The 9,912-nt window shown below is 54.5% G+C and overlaps 1 protein-coding gene across 2 annotated transcripts in view; it reads right to left on the bottom strand.

The window, feature by feature from the left end:
* Positions 1-4,526, bottom strand: part of AKT2 (AKT serine/threonine kinase 2) — a 46,533-nt gene extending 42,007 nt beyond the window's left edge. Inside the window, exon 1 of one of the 2 annotated variants that reach the window (XM_046681529.1) lies at positions 4,339-4,526. The gene's annotated coding sequence lies outside the window, so the exon portion shown is untranslated. The remainder of the gene's footprint in view (positions 1-4,338) is intronic. The other variant, XM_046681534.1, reaches the window with a different exon arrangement.
* Between the last annotated feature and the right edge of the window lie 5,386 nt (positions 4,527-9,912).

Below are 9,912 nucleotides of genomic sequence, written 5' to 3'. Positions count from 1 at the left end.
GCATCTCGGCCCCCTCCCCTCCTCTCCCCTCCCCTCCCTACTCACCCGGCCCCAGCGCACGCACGGCCTGCCCCTGCGCCTCACCCAGCTCTGTCCTCCCTGCCACTTCTGCACTGAGGTCCCCCCCACGCCCCAAGGCGAGCCCTTCTCCCACTGCCCCACGTGACTGCCTCACCTCCGCAACCTGGGACCAGCTCAGAGGCCCTCGGAGGGCCTGGCTGAAGAAGGCCCGTCACACCTGATTTCAATTCGCCTCCCTGTAACCTGCCCCTTGTTTACAGACCCACTTTAGGGATGGTCCCTCAGCTCCATGGGGGTAGAGCCTTTGTTAAGGGCACCGCTGTACCCCAGCAACTGAGGCCACGCCAGGCATGCAGTAGGTGCTCAATAAATGGCGGTGGACAAAGGAAAACCTTTCCCCAGCTCCACAACGCCTTCGGATCTAATCCACACGTCTCGCCCAGGCCCCCGAGGCCCTGCGCAGTCGACCGGCCTCCCACCGGCACTTCGGTTCCTCTCCCTGCTCTTGCCCACCCTTCCGCCCCCAGCCTTCAAAAGCGCTGATCCCCACCAAGGTCAAGGCCCCTCCCGCCACTCTGGGGGCCCTGCACTAGAGGAAGGGGGTTAGCAGAGCCTGACATCTGGAAAGGAGCTGGAACAGCGACCTTGGAGGGGCTCCGGGCAGCAGCCGCATGGAGAGGGAGGGGCCTGGGCGCTGCATCTGCCAGTTGTTATTTGGTTCTATGTCCCTCCCGTTCCGAGCCCCCCAGAACCTCTGTTTCCTTGTCTGGAAAATGGAGATGCTAATTTGGGCCCTGCCCTCCACCCAGTGTTATCCGACAAGGCTCTGTAACCTGGGAAGGGCCTTCAAAATCCTAGCAGAAATAATGAGGACATCAACTGCTAAGACAGCCTTAGGGCCCCCCACCGACCCCGCGCTCTTCAACGGTGGGCACAAGAACCGTTCACCACTGGCTTACTGCTATGCCAGCAGCTATAAATGCTTTCTACAAACTAACCCCTGTAACTGTCTCTACAACTCATCAGGTGGGAATTATCCCATGATACCAATGAGGAAAAGGGCTCAGAAGGGTTGAAGAACCTGCTTAAGGTCACACAGCCAGCGAGTGGTGGGGCTGGATTTGAACCTGGGCTCTGAATCACTTCAGTGCAGAGCTACACTGACCACTACAGAGGTCAGAGGGCAGGACACCGGACTCCTGGATCCCGGTTCGGCCAAGGTCAGGGGCTGGATACCCTACACTCAAGAGGACCTAGATGGGGGCGAGGGAGGATGGATGCTCTCTGGACTGCGGACTGAGCGTTTTCAGTGCCAGGCACCGTTCTAGGAGCTTCTTGTGGATCAACTCATTTAATCATCATGACAGCCCCAGGTGGGTGCCATTCTGAGATCACTGGACAGAGGTGAACACTGTGGCCCAAGGTCACACAGCACCAGAACTGGCACGCGTGCCCGCTACACCATCCTTGTGCAGGGACCTCTAACTCGGGTCCCCTGGTAGCTGTGTCACCCCCTGCATGTGTCTCTTACTGTTCTCTCCTGGTTCCCGGTACACACGTTGCCCCACGTTCAAGGATACCCTGGTCCAACTCTGAGAAGGGGCGAGATTTCAACAACAAGCCCAGAACCGCTGGATCGGCTGCCGGTAGAGGTGTTCCCAGCAGCCCTGGGCTCAGGGGATGAGGGAAAGGAACTGCCCGAAGGCGCAGCTGGCAGGGAGCAGGGCAGGGGCTTTGAGGTGACAGAGACCCACTGCAGCTTGAGACCTGGTGAGCAAAGAGTGTGCGACACCAGGGGCAAGCCAACCTGGGTTCAAACCCCAGCTTGGCCCCCTAGGGTCTGACACACCTAGGGCAAGGCCACGCCTCCTCTGAGCCCCAACCGGTGACTGCAAAATGGACGGAAACACCATATCCACATGGGGGCAACTAAACCACTGTTCCAGCTACTCGTCGACGACAGGGTGGCTCTGAGGCCAAGCCGGGTCAGGGGTTCACATGCCAGCTCTACCACTCCAGCTGGCAGATGGCGGGCAAATCATTTCACTTCACAGCAGGTGTCTCACTTTTCTCATCTGTAAAATGGGTATCACACTTCTCCCTACCTCTGTAAAACAGGCATAACCATGTCTACCCCATAGGTGTGTTTTGAGATTTAAATGAGGACAGGTGTGTACAAGGCCTGTCATGTGCCTGACATACAGTGCATGTTCAATAAACACTAGCTATTCACTAGCTCTGGAAATGATCTGCCTTCTCTCTGCCTCAGTTTCCCCTTATAAAACGGACATCACGACAAGAGTACCTACGGCTCCAGGATGTGAGTACTCAGCAAGTTAACCCACGTGAACCATTCTGAATAGTGTGCGGCACAGCACACACTCAACACACGTCAGCCATTAATCTCATGATTATTGTTTTTATTGCTGCTGTTAACCCCAGCAGGAAAACCCTCTAAAAGCTGGCAGGAGGAGACCAGAGGAACAAACCCCTAGTGAAGAAAAATTCTACAGTCACCACCGCCTCGCAGAGACTCAGGGACCTCCCTCTTCAGGAACCACAACCCTCGGAAGGCAGTAAGCTTGGACACCGATGCTGCGGACCAGAAGCGACTATCTGCCCCCTTTGACCACATCACCAGCCACGTTAGCTGGGTCAATGAGGGACTGTGGCCAGCCCTCCGGAAACTCCAGACCCAGGACAAAGGTTACGGGGCAAGCCAAGGTCACACACTGGCCTGGGGAGCAGGGGCAGTGGCCTCATGTCTAGGACTGGCTGCTCCAAGCCCCGACCCAGAGACCACAACAAGAAACCAGATCCGTCAGGGATGTGACTGCCCGAGTCCTTCAGAGCAGCCTTCCTCCCCCGTTGGGCTGGGCCAGGGGCACCCCCGCCTCAGTCCCCTTGGCCTGAACAGCTGGGAAAACAGCGCTCGGCCTCACTGCTGCCTAATGGTGAGGCCAACTGTTATCGCCTGGTGGGAGCGTAAACATGATGGGCCGCTGGACTGCTAACCTGGGGGCCACAAACAGCCTCATGGCCAGGATGGAGGTGCCTGCCGTGGTCTGTTGGTGCCCAGCCCCTTCGCACCCACCTCCAACCGAGGTGAGGCCAGGACTGAATGCCTGATGCTTCTCTAAGAGGGGAAGAGTGGACAAAGTTGAAAGGAAGCCCATGGAAGGACCCAGTTGCTCCAGCACAGGAATCGCTGAGCCCATAAAGCCTCTAAATGAGAAAAGGGGGTCCTCAGAATCCCAAGGATCAAGAGGTCCCGGGCCACCTTGCCCTGGTGGAGAGGTATCCCTCTAAACATTCCTCCCTCCCAAGTCTTAACAAGCAGGTCCAGGGGCACAGCTCCTCAAATCCAAGCTGGATACCCCCTTCCGCACTAATATGGAGCCGAAGAAAGCTCAGAAAACTTCAGACCGTGGCTTCCAAGACATCTACCCACCCACTCCCCACCCCCGCCCCCGGCCCTGGAAAGAAAGAATTGTCCACAGAGGCGTCCCACACACCTTCAAATAAGGTTTAAGACTGTGAAAGGAGTCTGGGGTAGACAGAACTCCCGGGGACCGGCCAGGTCCCCCCCAAAGTCATTAAAAAGTCCAATAAAGGGTGATCCTCCCCCTCCAGCCCAGTGTAAACCCCAAGCCCCACCCACCAAAACACAGGCGGCGGCAGCCCCTCCTCACTCGGCGTTACGGCCCTCCCAAAATACTCCCCTCAGCACCCACTTGGACCTGGGCCGTCCCGAGGACAGTACACACATCGCAGCCCGGCTCCTCTGCATTGATACGGCGCTGCTCCCCATCCTAAGGAGGGCTCCCCCAACCCCTCGGGGGTATAACCCAGACGGCGCTCTCCCGGCCACACTTGGGACAGGCCCCCCCCCAGATGCCCCCACTTTTCTAAACACACTCTAGGAAAGGCTCCCGCAGCCCCGGAGAGAGACGGCCCCCTACACTAGATAAGGCGCGCCCCCTCCATGGCTCAGCTCCCGCACACCAGCCACGCTCTGCCCTCCCGCCCCACCGATTCAGCCCCCCACCCTTCAGTGGTTCAGTCCCCGCACTTTGGCAGCCCCCCCCCCCCGCCGCGGCCTCAGTGGTACGGCCCGCCGCCCCCGCCCCCGCCCCCGCAGGGCTAGTCCTACCGCCCCCGCGCAGGCACCCCCACTCAGTCCCGGAAGGGGGGGCTCGAGGACCGTGGCCCCCGCCCGGCGGGCACGGGTGGTACGGCCCAGCGCGGCATCGCGGGGGGTCCGGACGCGACCATCGCAGGGGGGGGGCGCTCGGAAACACGCGCTGGCGCACTCACCTGTCACCGGCGGCCGCCCAGCCTCTCCGGCGGGGCTCTCCTCCCGCCCATCGCCACGCTGCGCTTGGTCCCGCTCCCAGTGTTTCCTGGCGGCGGCAACGGCGGCAGCAGCGGCAACGCCTTCTCCGAGCCAGGCCCAACGGCTCGCGAGGCGCGGCCCCCCCGCCCCCTCCCCCCAGCCCCCGCTTACCGCCCCCTCCCACCCTCTGGCCGGAAATACCGCCTTCTCCCGCCACAAACAGGAACTGACGTAGAAGAGCGAGCTATGGACTCGGAGAGCGCTAGGGCGCAAGCGCAAGGATGGAGAGGAGGCGGACTCAGAGCAGGGCGCCTGCGTACATTAGGCGAGCTTGGGCCTGTGTGGGTTCGGGCTATGTCTCGCGCAGGCGCGGGACGGAGAGAAGGGCTAGGAGGGCGCAGGCGCAGTGGGCCTCTGACGCCGGCTTTCCCTGGAGGCCGGCCGCGGTAGTTGTTTCCCGGCAGCCCGCGGTCCTCATTTACATACGCTTTGATCTCGCTTTCCTCGCCGCTCGCCTTTCCTCCCGGTTCGGAGGCTCCGTAAGAGCCCAGGAGCGGGGCTTCGAGGGGTGGCCTTTCAGTATGTCCCTGCTGGTTGCGCTCGGGCTCTGGAACCACACAAACCCAGCTTTGCATTTTCTTGCTGGTGACTGTGGGCGGAAGGCTCCACTGTTTCCTGTGCCTCAGTATCCACATCTGCAAAATGGCAACAACTCTAGCTGCCTCACTGGGCTGTTGGACTACTTTATGTTCACGGGACAGTTTATATCAATCAGACACTCTATGACTCCAAGAAATGAATCCTACCTGCTCATCGTATATATTAATTAAGTATGGGGTATAGCTTTTTTATGGGGTAATTTGGGCTTAGAAAGGCCTTAAGATCACTCTGCAAGGAAAGAGCTTTGCACAGATCCTGGCCCATTTATTAGTGTACCAGACAGCTATTGGACATCTGGTGCCCGGTCCCTTCTCTGTCATAGGTTGGATGGGGCTTGCCACCTTCTGAATTTGGGGCCCAGGATGCCCCACAGCGTGTCAGGTATGCGTTGGTTAGTGCATACTTCTAGAAGTCTTGCCTGGGAGTTGCAGAATCCTGGGTCCACCTAAGTCTGAGAGTGTGTCAGGCAAGTCCTGCTCAGGGGTGGATCTTGGCTTTCTCAGAGGTAAACCTAATGTTGGAACTGGCCCTTAGCTAAGGGGTTTCCAGCTTGGAACTCGCTGCTGTGTATTCCTAATTCATGGTCTTCCCCCATCCCAGTGTTGGTAACTCTGACCCATGCCTCCCCCACCACAGCCCTGACCATTTTAGTCCCTTCCTGTCCGGTGAGACGTCAGTCTCCTCCGCTGCACAGGGAGCTCCACAAGGCAAGAGATCAGGACTGTCATCACTGTGTACCCAACACTGGCCAGCAAAAGTCCTGGCACAGAGTGGGCTCTTGGGGAATGTTTATTTCAAGAATTATCCCTTGTGCTCTAATCTAGATTCAAGGTCACTGCGGCCCACCCTCTCTTCCTCTCCATGCTGAACAGCTCAGCCCATCCCCCTCCCTCTAAATCTTCCCGGGCTGTCTCAGTCACTGCCCCTCCTAGGGCACACAATGGATTATCTCACCGAAACCTCCCATTTGCTTGTGTATAAACTCCTTGGGGCACTAGTGGTGAAGGGAATGGCTTTCAAAGGACTTTAAGACCTACTACACACATATACGGACTCACAGTATAATGAAACCAAGTGTCACCAAACAATATTTACCCTTATGTATGATGCACTCTGATTTTTTTTTTTCCTGAGCTGTTAGAGACCCTGCTAAACTGATTTTCTGACCCGCTAATGGGTCATGCCTTGCAGGTTGAAAAACACGAGTCTGGGGGTGAACAGCACTCACCAGCTTCGGAAATGGACAGAGCTATTTCCAGTCATGCCTTCCCTGCGTCCTTGTCAAAATCCCTTCACTTCTCTGCACCTGCCTTTCCTCATTGCAAAATATCAATAGGATTTATTTAGCAACGTTACTGGCCAGGTTCTGTTCTTAAGACATCCCCAGCGGTATCCTGTTGCTGTCAACACAATCTTAGAGGTCAGGTTCGACAGTAAGGGGCTTGCTCAAGGTCCCAGGATAAGTTGCGGTGGAGGCACGATTTGAAGCCAGCCAGTCTGATACAAGAGCCTGTCCTTTGAACTCACATCATGCTGGAAAATGGAAAGTATTGGCCCTACTTCTGTCCCCTGTGTTGCTTTGGCAAACCACTTAATTATCATTTGGGGGCCTCAGTCTCTAAATTTCCACATGAAGGGTGATTGAGGAGAAAATTCCCTAAAACCCAAAATTGTTCTCTCCCCTCTAATCTGTTCTGTGAACTCCCCGCCCATGACTATAAATGTGGGCTGTGCGTGAATTTTTCTGGGGAGAAGGGCCAGTGGCTTCTCAGCTGAAGTCGGCTCGAAGTCCTCTTGATTCACAACAAAGCATGATTTAAGAATCCTGCCTTGGGGCCTGCCCCATGGCCCAGCGGCTAATTTTGCACGTTCTGCTTCGGAGGCGCAGGGTTCACCGGTTCCGATCCCGGATACAGACACTGCACTGCTTGGCAAGCCATGCTGTGGTAGGCGTCCCACATATAAAGTAGAGGAGGAGGGGCATGGATATTAGCTCAGGGCCAGTCTTCCTCAGCAAAAAGAGGAGGATTGGCAGCAGATGTTAGCTCAGGGCTAATCTTCCTCAAAAAAAAAAGAAAGAATCCTGCCCTAAGGAATGGAGAGGGCATCTCCTCGAAGCCCCCTCTGTCCCCAGGGAGCAGAAATCAGCCCCTGAGTCCATTTCAACTCTTCTCACAGAGATGGGGCTCCCAGTGGTGACTGGACAAGCTGCGTGGACCAGCTCTTAGCATCCCCAGATGGGAAGGTTTCCACTCATCCCCACGAGGGCTGGGGTCTATCCGTGGCAGTGGTGGAGGTGGCCATGGGCGGTCCCTCCCTGCCACATGGGCAGTCAGGAGGTGAAAGCAGGTGGAATCCAAATTCCCCCTTTCGTCATCTGCAGCAGAGCATTTTCGAGGGAGAAAGTCCATAGCATTGATCAGATTCTCAAAGGAGGCTGGAACAGTTAAAGAAAACAGTTTTTATTTAAAAGAGTTTCCCACGGTATACAGAAATGTTGAAATAATATCTTTGATTCTGCAGCCAGAAGTTACCAAGCCTCCCCACCCTAGATGCTGCTGTGTTGGGAAGATCCTTTTGGAGTAATTTTAAGTGTTGGGCAAAGGTACAGATAAGCCTCAGGCATTCTGTAAATGTTGGTTCCAATTTCCTTTTTATAAAGTGTGTTTCTGTTTCAAAAATTGCAATGGAAGACGCCATGCACCATGTGCGTTGTAAGACATCAGAGATTCCCAAAACGTTTGCATGGTCATGCTAGGCTATTGCACGTTGTGCAGACCTTGAGATAAAGCTTTTTTCACTCGGTGAGATTGAACACCTTATCAATCTGCTCCAAACACATGCAGGGCTTCCCATCCCCTAAGCCCCCGCCTGTCTCTCTAACTTCATCTCAAGCTGCTCTTGCCCTTGACCACCATGCTCTAGACACATTAACCTCTTTCTGCCCCTTCAAAAAGACAAGCTTGTTCCTACCTCAGGGCCTTTGCACTTGCTGTTCCTTTTGCCTGAACTATTCACTGCTCTGATCCTGATCTTTGCCTGACTGGCCCCTTCTTTGTCTTCCAGAACTCAGTTCAAATCTCACCTGTTTAGAGAGGCCTTCCCTGGCCACCCCAAATCCAAGAGATCCATGCTCTCACTATCTCTGTAGCATCCTTGAATTCCCTACTTAGCGCTTGACACTAATGGCTATTTTTGTTGTTAATTTTGTAACTGTCTTCCCCCAAACCAGAATATAAACTTTCCTGGAGGGTAAAGACCTTGCCTAGCTGGGGCTTGGGGATCAATAAACATTTGCTGACTGAATGTGGTTTTGATTCGGAAGGTGAAAGCTCTGTACGGGCTGACTTTAACTCCAGGTCGGAACTTGTCTACTCACAAATAAGTTGAACAAATAATAATAATCTTAACCCTTACCGAAGAATTCCCAAGTATCGGACATACTGCCAAGGACTATCTCCACAACCTTGTTAAATGTGCCTGCGGGTACACATCTCTGTAAGGCCTGCTTTGCAGATGTAAACACAGGCCCAGAGAGGGGGCGCCTCTGGCCAAATATCACACAGCCAGAAGGTGTGGCACGCAGGTCCCCTCCCAAAGATGTCCCAGGCCAGGCGCACACTTGCACCAGCAGCCCCGGACACCACCTCCGTGGGTCCACATTGGAGATCCAGCGACGTCTCATTTGATGCTAAGTTAAAGCATGTGGGTTTGAAACAGCGACATCCTTAAAACGTGGTTTCCCCCATTACTAAGAAAGATTGGGAGAATATGAATATCACCTAATTTTTTTTTTCGGTCAAGAAGGGAATCATTTCACAACGGCCGACAGTGATTTATAAACGCCACTGGCGCTGTGGCCACAAGATGGCGCCACCCGAGCTGCCATCCCTGCTGGGACGCTGACTTGCAGGCGTCCAGCCTTCTGGAGCCGGTGGGGGACCTTGGCGGTGTTATCTAAACATTCACTGCTTAGCAGGAGGCTCTGACACGACACCCAAAGGCCACGCGGGAGCCGGAGCTGGATTCTGAGCCCGAGGAAAAATGGCAATAAGGAACATTATTGGGGAAACTGATGGAATCAGAATATGGAAGGGGGTTTAGATAGGAGCACTGATTCCATGTGCAATTCCCTGATTTTTATAGTTGTACTAATGCTTATGAAAGAGAATGTTCCCAGGAAATACACACGGAAGGACTCCTAGGTAAAGGGGCATGATGCTCTCCACCTTCACCCCCAGATGGTTCACAACCACACGTGTGTGTGTCTGGATGTGAACATACTCGTGGAGAGGGAGGGAGAAGAGGGGACGGTAAGAGAAATGGAGCAGCAACTGGTAAGTCCGGGCAAAGTCCACAGGAATCCATGGAACCATTCTGCTACTCTTCTAAAAGTTGGCAATTACACTCAAAGTTACCCAAAAAGCTCTTTTCTGTAGCCAACGAAAATGTCATTAGAGGGTTCTTTAAGTGGTGGTGCTAAGGCTGCTCCTAAAAACCTTCCCTGAAAATCATCGATTTCAGAGATAAAAGTAGATGACAACACTGTGCCAGGGGCTGTTGGAAGCCCTTTTCACGAATCGACTCATTTAATTCCCACAACCAGCCTTTGAGGTAGGTGCTACTGTCACTCCCATCTTAGTGAAGAGGAAACTGAAGCACAGAGAGGTTGAGTAACTTGCCCAAGAACACACAGCCACAGAGCTCCAGCTCTGAATCACAGTGGACCATCAGGAGGGCCAAATGATCGCCAAGATAGGTGATACTGGCATTTAGGAGCAAGCACTGTCCCAAATATGAGGGGGCGAAAAGGCAGCTTTAGGGGAAAACTTTGGAACCATGAAAGTAGGTTTACCTTTTCTGATCCCCTGCCTCAACTTGATACTCAAGTCTAC

This window comes from Equus quagga, chromosome 13, assembly GCF_021613505.1.
Source record: "Equus quagga isolate Etosha38 chromosome 13, UCLA_HA_Equagga_1.0, whole genome shotgun sequence".
Taxonomy (NCBI): Eukaryota; Metazoa; Chordata; class Mammalia; order Perissodactyla; family Equidae; genus Equus; species Equus quagga.
The sequence above is the reverse complement of the archived record's forward strand: the minus strand, read 5'-3'. Positions and strand labels throughout refer to the sequence as shown.